The sequence below is a fragment of the Mixophyes fleayi genome, chromosome 5 (genome assembly GCF_038048845.1).
Source record: "Mixophyes fleayi isolate aMixFle1 chromosome 5, aMixFle1.hap1, whole genome shotgun sequence".
Taxonomy (NCBI): domain Eukaryota; kingdom Metazoa; phylum Chordata; class Amphibia; order Anura; family Limnodynastidae; genus Mixophyes; species Mixophyes fleayi.
In genome coordinates, this window is record NC_134406.1 from 225,778,440 (window position 1) to 225,795,197 (window position 16,758).

Consider the following 16,758-nt stretch of genomic DNA (forward strand, 5'->3'; position numbering starts at 1 on the left):
GATGGGATCTAATACATATATTGACTTGTATTAATTCTATCATTTCATTTTTGTCAACCATGCTATTTTGTTGATTGTTCACGTAGGAGGTATACTATAAAATGGATGAATAAAGTAATGTCTATAAAATTGTATGTTATGGAACAACTTTAAAATTGTATGCGAGTACACACAAGCACATATATATATATATATTTATTAGAGATGATGACTGACCCCCGTGAAGGGGTTTTTTTTGGATCTGGATTAGCTTCATGTTTTGGTTTTGGTTTTGGCAAAACCGCCCTTGTGTGTTTTGGTTTTGGTGCTGGATCTGTATTTTTGTGGGGGGAAAAATTGCTAAAATATGCTAAACTCACATAATGTTGCTCTTTTTTTGATCCTACATTATTATTAACTTCGATAACACTAATTTAAAGTCATTTGCAGTCAATTTTGTCCACCTCACAGGTCACAATATTATTTTCATACACTTTTGGACAAATACTGCAGTGATCTGGCTGGATGGTAAGCGACAAAGCAATGACTCAAACAAGGGCCGTAACGAGGTTGGTGCGGGCGGTGCCGTCACCCAGGACACAAGGCCAAGGGGGCGCAACAGCTGCCCGCTACCTGCCTCCATACCTTCAGCTCTTAAGTTACGCTTAAGGGCTGAAGAGAGAGAGAGAGAGAGAGAGAGAGAGATCAACTTATAAGAGTTTGATGCTTCAGCCCTTAAGTTCCACAGTGGAACGCATGTGCCAGCAATATTTGTTTGAGAGACAAGGATAAGACATGACAATTTTTGCCACAATATATTAAAGTAACTTAAACCTACACATACTGCAGTATTTGAGTTACATTGAGGCATTATACGAATAAGACAGGCAATTTAGTATCACAATTCAAATTAACTATATGTGAACCCCCCTTAAATTCATTCCCAGTACAGTTTATGTAAAATAAATATATACTTTGTCCTCTACATAAAACAACTAAACTTATGAATTTCTTCCGCACTGCTGTAAAGAGAACTCATTATTACATCACTCCCTGCCCCATTTGGGCTTACAGTCTAAATTCCTTAACACACAGACACAGACAGTTTTGCTGTTCTTATTTGAGTATTAAATGCATAAAATATTAGAATACCTATCACTATATATTTTTTGCCTACGTTAAATGGTCATTAGGGCAGAGAGCCGGTTGTTAATATATTGGAATCCCACCACTGTGTGTATATGTGTATGTATGTATATATATATATATATATATATATACATATATATAAGAATTCTTTCAGTAAAGTGCTAGCCACACCCACACATTAGGTTGGCCACACCCACTTGTCAAATGCCACTCCCACTTAGATGGGGGAGCGCTGGTGCCCTGTCTCGCCCAGGGCACCAAAATGTCTAGTTACGGCACTGACTCAAACACACGGCAGTTCCTACCACATCTAGAACACATTGGCACACAGCAGTGGCAGAAAAGAAAAGTGGGGCAAGATGGAATTGTCCTTGGATCATGAAACCAGTTATGGTTCATTTGATCGCTCCACCTGTTTTTTGGATAAGTTTGGTAATTCTACAGCTAATACATGGCAACGAGCGCTGCCCCCCCCCCCCTTCCCCGAGATGCATGCTTTTATCAGACACACACCAATCCAGGGTTGCAATTTTAGTTTTTTCTGCAGATAAATTTGCCTGCATTACAGCTTTTTTTTTCTTGACCAAGGTAAAAGGTGTTTTTTTACATTTTTGTTTGCCTGACTTAAATACACTATGTACTTTTACATAGGCTTTTACCAGATGATGTACAGGGATTACTATCATCATGACTGGTGGCAGCAGCTGCTTGGTGCTGCTGCTCTTCTGTGTACTGCTGTAAATCCATTTTGATAACACCGTACACTTTTTGGTGCAAATTCAGAAGAAAAGCCTGCAAGGACTACTATTTGTATTTCAGCAATAACAATTAGCAATGGAGCAATGGAGCTCTTATCTTTGGGTGTATATAACACCCTACACTTTTTGGTGCACATTCAGAAGAAAAGCCTGCAAAGACTAGTATTTGTATTTCAGCAATGACAATTAGCAATGCTGCTCTCCTTTTTGTGTTACCTATATAACACTGTAGAATTTTACTGCAGAATTACACCAACCCTGAAAGCACTGTTTTTTTTTTATTTTTATGCAATGAGAACTACCAACGCAGCTCTCCTTTTTGTGTGTTACCTATATAACACAGTAGAATTGGACCGCAGAATTACATCAGCCCTGTAAGCACTATTATTTGTATTTTTCTGCAATGAGATTTAACACTGGAGCTCTCCTATCTGTGTGTTACCTATATAACACAGTAGAATTGGACTGCAGAATTACACAAACCCTGCCACCAGCAATAGTATTTGTATTTTTCTGCAAGGAGATTTAACACTGGAGCTATGGAGCTCTCCTGAATGTCACTGATTACTTTCTTTAACACTGCTACCACCCTCCTCTTTCAATTCTCTAACTTTGCCTGCCCAGCTGCTCTACACTCTATGCTACCCCTTCTGTATCCCTCTCTCAAATGGCGCTAGATCGCTGTGGGGAGCGGTATTTATAGATTCCAAAACTCCCGAGATCTGAGATCCGACGACGTCACAATGACATTTTGCCTTGTTTTTGAATCCTAAGTTCGAATGTGTTTGGTTCCCAGTAACCGAGCCTGAGCATCTCAAATATATATATATATATATATATATATATATATATAGATAGATATATATATATATACATAACATACACACATATATATATATATATATATATATATATATATATACATACAAACATTCCGGGAGAGTATGCAATTGTGATATACACTCATACATACAAGGAATATGGCGGAATGACACTCACGAACACCTAGGTTACACTTACAAAAATATCACTTTTTTTAAAACACATCACATTACTGCATAAATCAACCAAAAGGCTAATAAACCTTGTGAAATACTCTAAATACATAACACCAATCTAAAATCAAGTATAATATGGAACAGTATCTAAAATAAATAATAATACACTTGTAAAGAAAAACCTATAATATAGGCCATATATGTTCTATATTGCAGTATCCCACATTCAGTGTTGATCACTACGTGCGACCAAAGTCTAATAGCAGGTGGCCAGCACACCTGCCAATAGTTACAATGGTGAACGTTCAATATTGCCTCACAGCAATTAAATAATAAATCCTTTCTTCTACTGCAGCCCAAATGGATCTGTAGGCAAATAATGCTCCTATTCAAATGATTGGTGTTTCGTCTCATGCTCGCTCAGTGTTAAAAATGTACATGGAGGGTGTATAATCACAAATGAATAGCTCTGCCACACTCGAGAAAATATATGAATCACTGTAGCAGAAAGGAACACTGTCATTTAAGTTCCCCCTGTGATCCAAGGGTTAATATAGTGCAGAACAAGTGGCTGTTTTAAGGGATACTTTTCCCACATACTGTTAGATGCAGCCAAATGAACCTTATACTCACTAATAGCCGTTTTATTAAAGGAATATCCCTTCAAGGTAAGGCAAGATGTTTGTAGCTGAGTGCCTTCTTAATACGATCATATAGGCAGGCAGGGGTAATGGTGTCCAAAAAGGTATTTTGTTCCAATGCTCAGATCCAATAAGTCACGGTCTAGGTTCCATATAATTAGCCAAACATCTGACGCTTTTCGTCACTCAGTAGTGACTTTTTAAAGTCATTTTATGAATCAAATATCCACCTTTTTACGAGGACACTCTGATTCAAATTAACCAATCACATTCTCAAATCCAGGTATTCAACTCATATCCAGTATTATTCAATCACGAAAAAACACTATTGAAAATCAAACTCAAGAATTTCATTTAACCCTTTAGGATGAAGGGTTTTTAACTTAAAAATCCAGAATATTTATTTTTCACATAAGGCCCAAAATCTATCACTCCCCCCGGATGGTAGATTTCACTTGTTCTTTATTAACAACACTGAGGTGTTTCAAGTCTGCATTATGTCTCTCAGAAAAATGTTGCAAGACACTATGAGAGTTCAATTAATTAGTAACATTCCTTCTTTGTCCCATGAACCCGACCTGTGACATCCTAGTTGTCCTACCTATATATTGTAACCCACAAGTGCATTGCAATACATATATGAAATAAACCATGTCACAATTATAAAAAATTCTGATTGTAGAATTCTCCCCTGACACATAAGAGGCTACTTTTAAAAAACTTGGAGTTAAAATATTTTTTAGATTTCTACTCTTTATAAAAATAATGTTCAGTTTTTCAGAAATAACATTAGTCAGAATATAATCTAAATAAATTGTGGACCTTTTAATTTATTGTAAAGGCTTCTTTGTTCTTTTGTTCTAGGGATACATAAGGTATCTCTTTCTAGTACAATGGCATATTGTAGGACTTCCTCTACAATATTGGGTGGGTAACCCCTTTCCTTAGAAGTAGTAATTTCTAAGGCTTGTTTATTAAACATCTCGTCGGAAGAACAATTTCTGCTGATGCTGTACGTTTGACTCTTTGGTAAGTAATGGTTACTGGTACGAGCAATATAATTATTGGAGTGAACATGTTTCTGGAAGTTAGCCGCTATTATACGTATGTCTTGGGCTGAGAGGGTCAAGTCCAAAAAATTCACTTGACTCGTGACTAAAAGTGTGAGTGAAGGATTAATTATATGATTTACAATTAAGTTGTGACACAAATTGAAGGCTTGGAGTCTGAATCTACATCCCAAATAATAAAAAGATTTTCTATAAAATGGACATAGAACACCAGGTTCATCTTATATGGGCTATCCCAAAAAAAAACACTGCTCAAAGTGACCCATATAGAGGCTTGCATAACTTGGGGCCAACCTGGTGCCCATGGCCATCCCGGTAGTCTGTAAATAAAATTGTGCATTAAATAGAAAATACTTGTGAGTGAGAATATGTGATTAAATCAATAATAATTGATTGTTGTCTCGATGAGATCCCACCATGCAGAGTAAGAGTGTCCGCAATAGTCTTCACACTTTTGGTGTGTGGAATGTTGGTCTATAGAGCTGCCACACTGAGGGTGAGGAAATGATAGGTGGATTTCCATTCCACACTCTGAAGCAACCTCAGTATGTGGATGTTAATATGGGATCTCATTGAGACAACGAGTAGTTCAAGGTGAGAATCAGCATGATGAGAAAGATTGGTGCCCAGTGATCCTATACCAGAAACTATGGGATGCCCTGGAGGTGAAGTGAGGGATTTATATATTTTGGGTAAATGATAAATAATGGGAGTGACTGGGTGCGATAAATATAAATAACACCATGAATCTTTGGACAGTGATCCCTCAGTTGCTATTAAGTATTACTCATCCACAAATATCACCTCCTCGTGTTCAGCTTGCTGTTCCAGTGATTCCTCAGTTGCTGTTCTGTGCTACTCATCCACAGACATCACTTCCTCGTGTTCAACCTGCTGTTCCAGTGATTCCTCAGTTGCTGTTCAGTGCTACTCACGCACAGTTATTCCTTTCTCAAGTTCGTTCACCTCTCTGCAGTTTTCTCTCTGCAGAGTTTCTTCTACTCCTGTATTCTCCATGCGGGTCTCGTCTAACACTCTCCCTGAGGGCTGCAACCTGCAGGGCAGTGGCTGCAAAGTCCATACCTCCTTGCGGTGGTTCTTGGCAAAGACAACCTGTTCCGTTAGACTCAGCGCCTCTGGGTAGTGTAGTGCCAACTCAGGAACACCTGGAGATCCTATATTTCAGTTTTGGATTGGGGAAAATTTTAAACCTCTCCCTAAGACGGCCATTTCTAGAGGATCTAATGGCCTAGAGGAGAGGTTGAACACACCCGTAGGAGTTACATTAATTTTTTCTTTGATTGCAGGTTTTCTTCCACCTTTCTTTCTCTTAACCACTTCAGTGTCTTTATAAGGAAAGGTTTGAAAGGATTGGTATGAACAAGGGGGTCTCTTATCCTCGTGCATGCCTTTCTAAAAAAGTTTTTTCAGAATAAGTTTTAGGTCTGGTACCTATATCTCATGGAAGCAGTTTGTCTCCATCTTTGTGTATTCTTGCTTTTTTCAAGCCATATCATAATTCTGGTGTGTAAAGGGTCTATTTTTCTCAATATCTGTTAAAATATGGGGTGTCCTATTTGAGGAATGGATCCTCTCTTTCGTCATAAATCCTCCCTTTCCTTTATATTCTCGTGGTTGGATATTAATCCTTGGGGAATAGTTATCCCTAATGGGGCCGTAATTCTTACTTTTCTAACTCTATTAGAGTTATAATCCTGTGTATCGCTTTCAAATTTCTTTTTTCTATCCACTAAACTCTTCACATATTTGGTCACCCTTTTGTTGACCAATTGGTATCTCGCACTGAAGGCTGGGGACTCTTTAAACACTAATAAAAATGTTTCAACTTTTTTAATTTCATTAGTAATTTGTTCTACTTTTTGTTCTCTATATTTAACCAGGAGGAGCATAAGACTGAAGATCATTCATCTAGAATACTATTCCAATGTTCCATCAGGGATGCATCATTAGTAATTGCCGGCTGTTTGAAAATACGCAAGTGTCTGGGGATTCTCCTCTCTTTTGTATATTGTTTCAGGGATATCCCATCCCACCAATTTATTATCTCAGTTTTTAATAAGTTTTCTAACTATAAAAGTCCCTTAGGAGAGTAAGTTGCTCATCCAAAGTATCACCAGTATGACCATGTTGTAAGTGGATAATATAGCATTCTCTTCTGTTTAAACGCACAGAGAAACATAATATGTTTTCCATACTTCTCCCATACCTTCTGACACCACTGTCAGTGTGCCTAAAAAAGGGGGACACTTTAATTCAGGTTTAGAGAATTTGGCCACGTTTTCTTCCGGCACTAGGCCTGTGGGGACAATTTAGGCACTAGGTCTACCATCAGATAGGAGGTCAGTCTAGTTTTAGAGACCACTCCCAGTCTGGTACTGCTATCATTGTCCCCATTTGTCGCCAAAAACCCAGCGACCATTTTGTAGTGGTCATTTAGACTTGTTCATTCTCCCTGTGTTCTGCACCCTGTGGTCAGGCCCCCATCAAGGGTAGGCCAGGGGTAGTCGATTGTGTATCGTGTATATCCATTGTGTATTGTCCATGTGAAGCGTTTTATACTCTTTTGTTGTTATTGTTTACTGTGTTCTGCTGTTCTCCACTATCCACTGTATTGGGCATTATAGTGAGTAGGGTCTGGTCAGGGATAGTACCCCACACCTAGTCAGATGCAGTGTTACACATGGACCCAGTGTAGTTGTCAGAGTGTTATTGCTGTAACTAGACTAAAGTGGGTGGCATACACTAGATGTAGACTAGGGACAGTCAGCCATGTGGGGAGGGGTTTGTTCTGTTTGCCCCCACAGCCGTTAACAGATAGAGAGTGCACAGCGATCAAGAAAACAGATTTTACTGATGAGTGGCCCCTCAAACACAAGTCCTTGTGTGACTTGTGCTTGTTCCCTGCAGGGTGTTTCTGGTCTGCATTTATGGATAGGAGGATCCAAGAGGCAAGATGTTGAGGAATCGCGGCAAGGACAATTGATGCACCCCCACGTGGAGCTCCTTTGTGGATTGACCAGTGGTTACATCGTGATCAGGTAAGATCTCTGTGTGTGTGTTGTCGATTTCCACTATTGCTACCTAACCTATGTAGCTCTTAGTCATAAAACTATTCATCACAATATTAAAGTATGTTATTCAAATTGGATCAACTTATATTTTACATTTAGTCACAAAGGACAATTGTATAGTGCAATTAATAGTTTTAGGACTCATAAATATCATAAGAATCATAGTAGCATGTCTAGTGTTAATCAGACTCTGTTCCCTGGGGGCAGATGTGCCACAATCACATCCTCTGCACCTATGCTAGTTACACCCTTCTTTCGTAAACATATTCTGGGCTGCAGAGTATAGTGTAAACATTAAAAACGACATGACCGTTAATATAGAAACAAATATACCAGCAGTGGCTCATGCAGTCTCATGACCTCATCACTATTATTACTTGTATGACATCATCAGGTCCTAAATGCTTCTGAAGGAGCTATAATTTAATTTCCAACATTCATTTTAGCTGGTCTAGTAAAGGTTACACTTATGATTGCTTTGATAAAAGCTGAAGACCTAGACAATATACTGTTAGCACAGACACTACAGGAAAACATATTTATCACACTTCATTTGCTCCCCAGACAAAGGACATATTGATGCATTAAATGCTGTTGCTTTTTTTAGGCTAAACGTTTTTTGGCATTGTGCCTCCTGTAATGTGTTGATCCGACATCATCTGAACCGCAGCTTCTGTGTGCCTACTCTATTGTTCCCAATGTCAAGATGTATAGCGTAAAGATTTACGTGACTGAGTGACAACAGATTGTATTTCTCCAGCACTGTGAAGATTATTCCTGTAACTATTGCATAAAAAGACCTATATCTATATTTTGTGATGAGATATTTTACACTAGTCATAAACCATGAAAATAGAGCTGGCATAATCTGTATTGTGGGATGACATGGGCTGTCGGCCTGATTCAGTTAACCACCGGATGTACATGTCACTGTCCCTTTTCATCCATCTGTCTTTTTCTTCACTTAAACTTGACATTCCACCTGTTAACCCATCATCCCTGATATAGCACAAGGAAGCCTTCTCAGGAATGTTCTGTTTCTTGGAATGTGACTGTATTTTTACTTGAGAGTTAGTCTTTTGCTAGGGGATTTGTATACCAGCAGCTGCTGCTGTGTCGGCTTTGCCAATCCAGACTAAGCAGCTCTACCAGTGTCAATGACATTGCAATGGTTTAACAGCAGTCGATAACTGACCTGATGTCGAGACCAGGAATGCCAACTTCGCCTCACTTTCCATTCTGTAAATCACCTCCCAAAATAACTTTAATTCTTTCCTCACTTGTACAGACATGTGCATGACACAACTGACTCACTTGTATTAAAGGACAGATATAGCGCTGTCAAGATGTAAAGGTGTTGTTCTTTATGGTGAAATTATTGATTGTTGCTTACTTTCCTTGCTGTACAGTAATCTTACGAGGAATCCTCCCTAATAATTAGTATATACAGCACCTTCAGCTCCACCCAATGTAAGACAGAAAAAGGTGAAGCTGTGCTAGAGGCACCTGCAGGGAGAGTAACATTTTTTAGCTGTTTATGGTCAGGGCATGTTAATGAAACACAGTTTTTTAAACAATTTCCTGCTCTATGGACAACAAAGTATTTTCTTGCTGCTTTACTGTTACTGTACTTTAGCTGCTGTTCTTACACTTATTCACATTAGTTACCAACAAACAAGCCAATATACACACTGGAGATGTGGCTTGGTGAGTGACCTCAAGGTGTAATCTCTGTTAGTCTGGCAGCTAAAGAGTAAAGTGTAAACACAAGGCTCAGGCACCATGAATTTCAGAGCGTTGCATTTGGAAAGGAAGTTTAGATAGACGTGATGTGGGTTGGAGCATTCAGATTCCCAGGCAGGTTGTGTTAGTGGAAAGCAAAACTACCACTTGTCCCCTGTTTAGCAGTGCTAGTCAGCAAATCTACACATTGCTACCATACATCATAGTCAGTAGAAAACACTCTGACCCCTCTCACTCAGGATTTTGTACGTCAGGGAGTAGCCTGTTGCGATTCACCCCTTGAGGGGCCGTCTTTTCCACTGGGCAGAATGGGAAAGTGCCCGGGGGCCCCACGGGCAAGAGGGCCCCATAGGCAGGACTCTTTCTTAATAAGAATAAATAATCCTGGAAAAAAAAACAACTTACCTTTTGCAGTCACGCGGTCAGGTCAGGCGGCGATCCGAGTCCCTCATTGTTTTCCTCCTCCGTGCCGCCTGACATTTTCATTGAGGAGCGTAGCATGGAGGAGCCACGATGCGAGGAGCAACGGAGAGGCAAGCGGAATTCAAAGAAGCAGAAAACAGAAAAAAAGAAAAGATGGATGCAATCGGAGAACAAGGCGATTGAAAGGTAATGGAAGGGGGGATTTGATTTCTTAGTTGCTGTAGTTCATGGGTGGCAGAGCAAGTACATTAAAAGAAAAAAGTGATATATAATATATATTTATTTATTTTCTGTGGTTGTGTAAGTAGGGGCCCCAGTGCACTGCTTTGCCCCGGGCCCATAATATTGGTAAGATGGCACTGCTTGACCATAGGTCACTTACATACCCAGTGAAGAGCCAGATCCTTTCTTACTCTGTGCTGGGGTAGATTTAATAGACCTTCTAAAAAGGATAAGTGGAGGTATTGCCCATAGCAACATTCTAGAAACATTACAGAAAATATTACATTCTAGAAAACGATAGCTAGAATCTGTTTGTTTGCTATGGGCAACACCTCCACTTCCTGTTAAGAAGCTTTATTAACTCTATGTTTTTTACAGGACATAATAAGTGATAGAGTAGCCTGCTGGGATACATGCTATTTGTCATTTACATGACCAAAAAATAGCCTATTTAATATGTTTTGTCCTATAAACAGTTAGATACCTTAAAGCTGCACTACCACATAGGAAAATATTTTACTATTGTGTCCTGTCCCGTTACCCAGAGCCCCATGGGATGCTACATGCAGCCATTTTTCCTGGATGAAAACTAGGGGGTGTGAGCAGGAGGACCAATCACAAGAAGCAATCAAGAGTTTCTTGGCGAGACAGCGTGGTTCCTGATACATTCAGATATGTACTTTACTTTTGTCACTGGAGGACATTAAAATCAACTTAGAGCCCTCTGTTTCATACTGATGTGTGCATCCTGCTTGTGTCTGCTCCTGCAGCATTGCAGATTTCTGTGTGAAGGAGTCCTTGGTGGTTTTGCACCCCCCAGTAAGAGGAGTGTGTATGGAATCGCCTATTAGAGTGCTGAGGTATAATAAATGCACCTTATTTTACACAGCAATTACCAGGATATAATTCAACAGCAAATATTCCACCTAAACTTTGTGCAGTTAATTTGGCTACATTGCTGTAGCTATTAACACAGCCGTGCTTGACAAGAAAGAAACAGAATTCCAAAAAAGAAAATAAACTAAACAAAAAAAATACACCCCCACACTACGGTTCTCTAGCACAGACGTTAAGTTAATGTAATGGGGATTCTCACTGATTTCAAATCTGAATGGATATACATTTAACATGTATCTATACTTGCCAACTTTTTGAGGGAAGTCTAAGGGACAAAAGTGTGTGTGTATGAGGAGGACAGGGGCATGACAAAATGATCTAAATCATAACGGCCTTGCTGGGCCATGATGAGTTGTTTTGCATCAAATTGCATCATCAAGGCCCACCCACTTCAGAAGAAAGCAAAGCATGATCAGGGGGGTTGGCTTACTCTGCCGGGAGTCCAGGCAGACTCTCCAAAATTTGGTCTTCCGGACATTCCGGTACAGTAGGCAAAATGCATGGTCCTGGGTCCGAATGTAAGTCTGCCGCCTGCCGCATCTTGAATGAAATCGCTCTGCGCCAGATCGGGACTTATCCCAGTGAAAGCAATTGCATGCAATTTATGTACAAACATGCCGACTGCCTAAGAATTCAAGGATGGAACGGGGGTGGGAAGGGGCAGAGAAAGGTAGGCAATGTACAGTAAGGGCATGCTGAGGGTGCGTCAATGCAGATGCAGACTGTTCAAGTCCTGGGTATAATGTCCGCACGCATGTTCAGCTGTATCATTTGTGCCAGCTACAGGACAGGTGTAAGTGCCGACTGGTAGTTATGATGCCATAGCCATTGTATTAAAAACTACACGTATGTGTGTCACTAGACAGTATGTGTACCCGAGTAGGAGAGACTATAAAAAGGCACTGTGTATATATCATATGCATTAAAAACATCCTAATTTATGTATATAATGTTGAAAAAAATAAAAATATATATTTTTTAAAGAACATATTTGTATTAGTGATTATAGTATTGTTCATTTATTTGCTAGAATATTTTTTGTAAAATGTGTTGTGATGTGACTTTACAGCGCACATATGTGTATCTTGCACTCTGTTCTGTCTGTTAACATACGAAACTTAACGTTTAGAAAAAATCATATTTACAACCAGCTTCAAATCAAAACGCACATTGAGATCCACATGAACTAGAATCCAGGCAGAATCACACTCAAGTGTCACGTGGATATGAATCCGGCCCCTTGTAACTGATTATTCGGTCAGTTCTAACATCTAGATGGTTCAGTCTAGAAGACTCGCAGTATCAATCAGCTAAAACTGGTACAATTACATATTATAGTGGGCAGCACGGTGGCTCAGTGGTTAGCACTTCTGTCTCACAGCGCTGGGGTCATGAGTTCAATTCCCGACCATGGACTTATCTGTGTGGAGTTTGTATGTTCTCCCCATGTTTGCGTGGGTTTCCTCCAGGGGCTCCGGTTTCCTCTTACTCTCCAAAAAAACATACTAGTAGGTTAATTGACTACTATCAAAATTGACCCTAGTCTCTTTCTCTGTCTGTGTGTGTTAGGAAATTTAGACTGTAAGCTTCAATGGGGCAGGGACTGATGTGAATGAGTTCTCTGTACAGCGCTCTGGAATCAGTGGCGCTATATAAATAAATGGTGATGATGATGATGATATTCAATTCTGAGCATCAAACTGACCAACATACTGACCAACATACCGACCAGCCTCTATGTGCTGGCTGTAATTCTCAGGTTCTGTTCCTATTCTCTCTGTAGAGAAGCTTACACTTCCATGCTACAAATTATTTTCCATGTTTTTTTGCTTGTCTCTAGAAATAAAAAAAAAATGGCAATTGCTGTCAGAAAGTGTCCTGTGTACCTTTGCACTAGTGCAAGTTTTACAGCATTCCTGTTTAGTCAGCCTTTGTGTCCACTGACAGCTCCAGCACAGCTATAATCTAAAGTAAACATCAGGGTGGTCTTATTCTAATTGTTTAACAGCAGCCCGGAGGGGAGACCCTGCCCCAGGGAACCAATCAAAATGTGGGAGGGGATAAGAGCAGCCTAGCCAGCTATATCATGTACAGAATATACAGAGAAAGAACATGAATATATTAATAAACACACAGTTTGATTCATATGGGCTGCAGTTATAGGAAAGCAATAGATAGTGTTTGTTAAACACTAAAGGATATGTCTGTGCTTTATTTTGGAGATCCCTTTAAATTGTTCTGTTTTAAAGATACTTTAGATACAAATTTGCCTACTCTGACTTCTTTTCTTGTGAAGTGGGAGGGGACTTGATGTTATTCACTGTGAATCCCATCATCATGACCCTACCAGCTGCTGCATGATGATGCAAATTGCAGCATTGCACGGTGGGGCCATGACAAATTGCGTTGTCATGATCCTGCACTCCCGCCTTGGACTTCCCATCAGGGATCTCCCAGAAGGGAGGTCTAAAAAGAAGGTGAGCAGGCTGGATTTGTGATAAGACCACATAGGTCCTGTCACGGTTTCAAAGGATCTGAAGAATCCTTGTGGTCTGTTGGGATTAACGCTTCCCACAGGGAAGAGCACAGTCTAACGAGGCAGAAGGTGTTCGCCAAAGACCATCTCAAGGTGGTATGGACTTTACGGCTTCCGCCCCACAGGACAAGGTTCTCCGAGTGGCTTCACACCTGGAGAGCACACAGAGTGCGGGGATACTAACAGGAGGGTATGCTAGAAGCGGTAGTGGTCCGCAGGCCGGCTACGTCCGGATATCCAGGTAAGGCAGACAGGCTCGTGAAAAGGAGATCAGATGGTGAGAGACCAAGGTTAGTGAACCACGGGCAGGGAAGCTTTAGAAGCCGGAACACAGATGGTGTTTTAGTCTGCTGGCACTAAGGTACACAGAGGTCCGGGTAAGCTAGGAACCTTTGGGGCTGGATCACAGGAGGTGCAATAGTCTGCAGGCACTGAAATACACGGAGTCACTGGGAGTCACATCTATACAAGCAGAGAAAATCAATGATCTGGCACCATTAGGAGGGCACAGGTTCCTTAAATAGTCTCCCAGTAATAAGGCACTTAGCCAATGGCATATGCAGGCCTGAATCAAAACATGGCAGCTGCCCGGAGCAGACCACGGTGCTCAGCACTGGAGAGGAAACTGGAGGGGGCATGCAGGTAAGCGTGCCAGGTCACGTCTGAATGGTCTGAGGGTCCGGTGCGTGACAGGTCAAGGACTAGGTCATCAGTGTTGCGGTGGTCAATTTGCACATCATTGCTTTTATTTTGTACATTAATAATTTACTATTTATCTATTATTAACACTTGATTTAAACTGAATTAGTCCTAAATTATTACAATTTACATTATTTTAAATGTAGGGATGGAAGTATGAGGCAGCATAGAACGAGTAGCCTGGGGTGGCATAATATGTAAGTATATGGTCATGATGAGCCATGTTTTCCATAGAGCTCTATATAACGAAAACTGTAAACCTTTTATGGCATACTTACCAACCTTTGCATTCTCCCAGAGGGTAGGTGCAGTACCATGAGGAGGAGGGCGTGATGCACGAAATTGCATCATTTTGGCCACCATTCCACCGACTTCACTAGGAAGTAGGTGGGATCTGGGAGAAAGACCTGCTCTATCGGTGGTCCAGGAGATCTACCTGAAATTCGGGAGTCTTGCGGACATTCCAGGGAGGATACACAAGTATAATTTATGGATATATTCAGTAATACGAATACAAAGAAGTGTCTACTGGTTAAATATAATGGGAATGATGTACCTGCTGCTGTAATATATATGGATATATGAAGCCACTAAGGAGTTTGGTGAACATGTAAAAGCACAAGGCTGTAGGAACAGTACATTTATACAGGTTATGTTACTCAGGGGTGACATTGAAAACCTGTATTAACAAGTAGTGGCTACATTATGCCTTATGGTACTCATAAGTTTCAATAAATATATTATTATATGCTGGCAATTATACTCAGTGTTTCCACTCATTGTTTTTACCCGGGAAATTTAACCCCAATCAGGGACCATTCTGGGAAAAGGAGAAAAACAAGAATTATCGGATAAACCGGGAATTATTGGGACAAAAGGGAATTCATTGGTTCACTGGAGGACAAATGCACAATGACTACAACACTAAAGACTACAAAACTTCACTGCATAATTCAGACTAAACTTAATTTTGTTTGTGTTCATGCTAAATTTATAATTTTATATATGTACCATGATGGCATTTTAAGTACACATTTTTACAGCCAAATTTCAAATTTATGGGGAAATCTGAGATTTTGACCAGAAAAAAACAGGTAATTTGAAAGTTTATACACTCCATCAGATAACACTTTTACAATGCATATAAGTGACATCACTATTCACCAAATATATTGTCATATCTTCATGTCCCTTGTGTATTATCATTTTATTATCTAGGCAGGATGGTCGGATAGAACATCAGCCTTCACTGTGTGTATGTGGACATAAAGACATATATGAAAACTCCAGAAATGAAGCATAAAGAAATGGTCCAAAGAGACACTGTACCTCCAGATGTGGGACATAGAAAGGAAAGCAGTCACATTAATGATGAAAATGATGGTGCCTAAGCAGTGTGTAACTATTTTGTCCCTTCATCTCTCCAAGTTAAGGTAAATAGAGGTTAAAGAAGAGACAAATAATCTAGAATGGGAAGGAAAGGACGTAAAACCACAGCACAAATGTTATTTTGTAATGTTATGTGTCTACCTATGTGCAATTACTTCCTGTTTTATGTAAAGTGCCTTGATTTAGTGAGCAAGATTACGGCATCTGAAAATAGCGCAACATTTACTATCAGCCAATGGGAGGAATCTAGAGCGAAGTTGAAATGACACTTGGTTTTGTGGAATGGGATTATTAAGATAAAGGGTTGGAGACAGCACATGCTGAGGGCTACTCTCTGCTTGCTGAAAGGTGCACCACTTTTTTTTCTCCCAGTAAAAGGAATTTTAGGCAACCTCTGAGGTCCCTGAGATCGGGCCTCTTCCTATAATGGGATACATTTTTGCACCACCCAGTTGAGCTTCTAAAAGAAAGTACATTTCTAGGGGTATTTTGAGCATGGTAAAAAAAGCTTTAAATACACACTCAAAAGTGAAATGCATCAAAGAGGGTCCTAATGTCCATTTATTTAAAAAAATGAGACTACACTGAGCAGTATATTAGGAGAAAAAAAGAAAGTTGAAATTAATGAAGGCAGTGGTTCTAAAGTAATAGCATGGATTTTATGGGGGTGTTTCCAAAGTCCATGATCCATTAAATATTCTTGGTAGGGGCACTTTGCACGTGGTAGCAGATTTTGTGGGTCGTAAATGACCTGTAAAGTTGCATTCACCACCTACTGACATTGTTTTACATACATGCTCCTGCTACGTGCAGTCATTTTTCCAGGGGCTCTGCAGTAAATCATTGCCACTTGCAATGAAGGTGGGGTGGCCAGAGGACCAACTCGGACCATTCCTAGCCTAATTTTCAGCAGGGACTGTGGAAGGAACATAGCAGCTCTTGGACAAGAAGGTATTTCAGTTAAGACTTAAGAGTAGGATCACTTTTATTGTAGCTATATGTTGTAGTGCAGCTTTAATCATCCCTACTTCCCATAGTACCAGCCCTGTAGCTTTTCGTTAAATGAAAACGCTTTACAAAGTCTAAAATCGCAAAAAGCGATTGAGACAAATAACAATCTGACAGCTAGGTGGTGCTAATAGTTTCATTCTGCAAGGTTAAA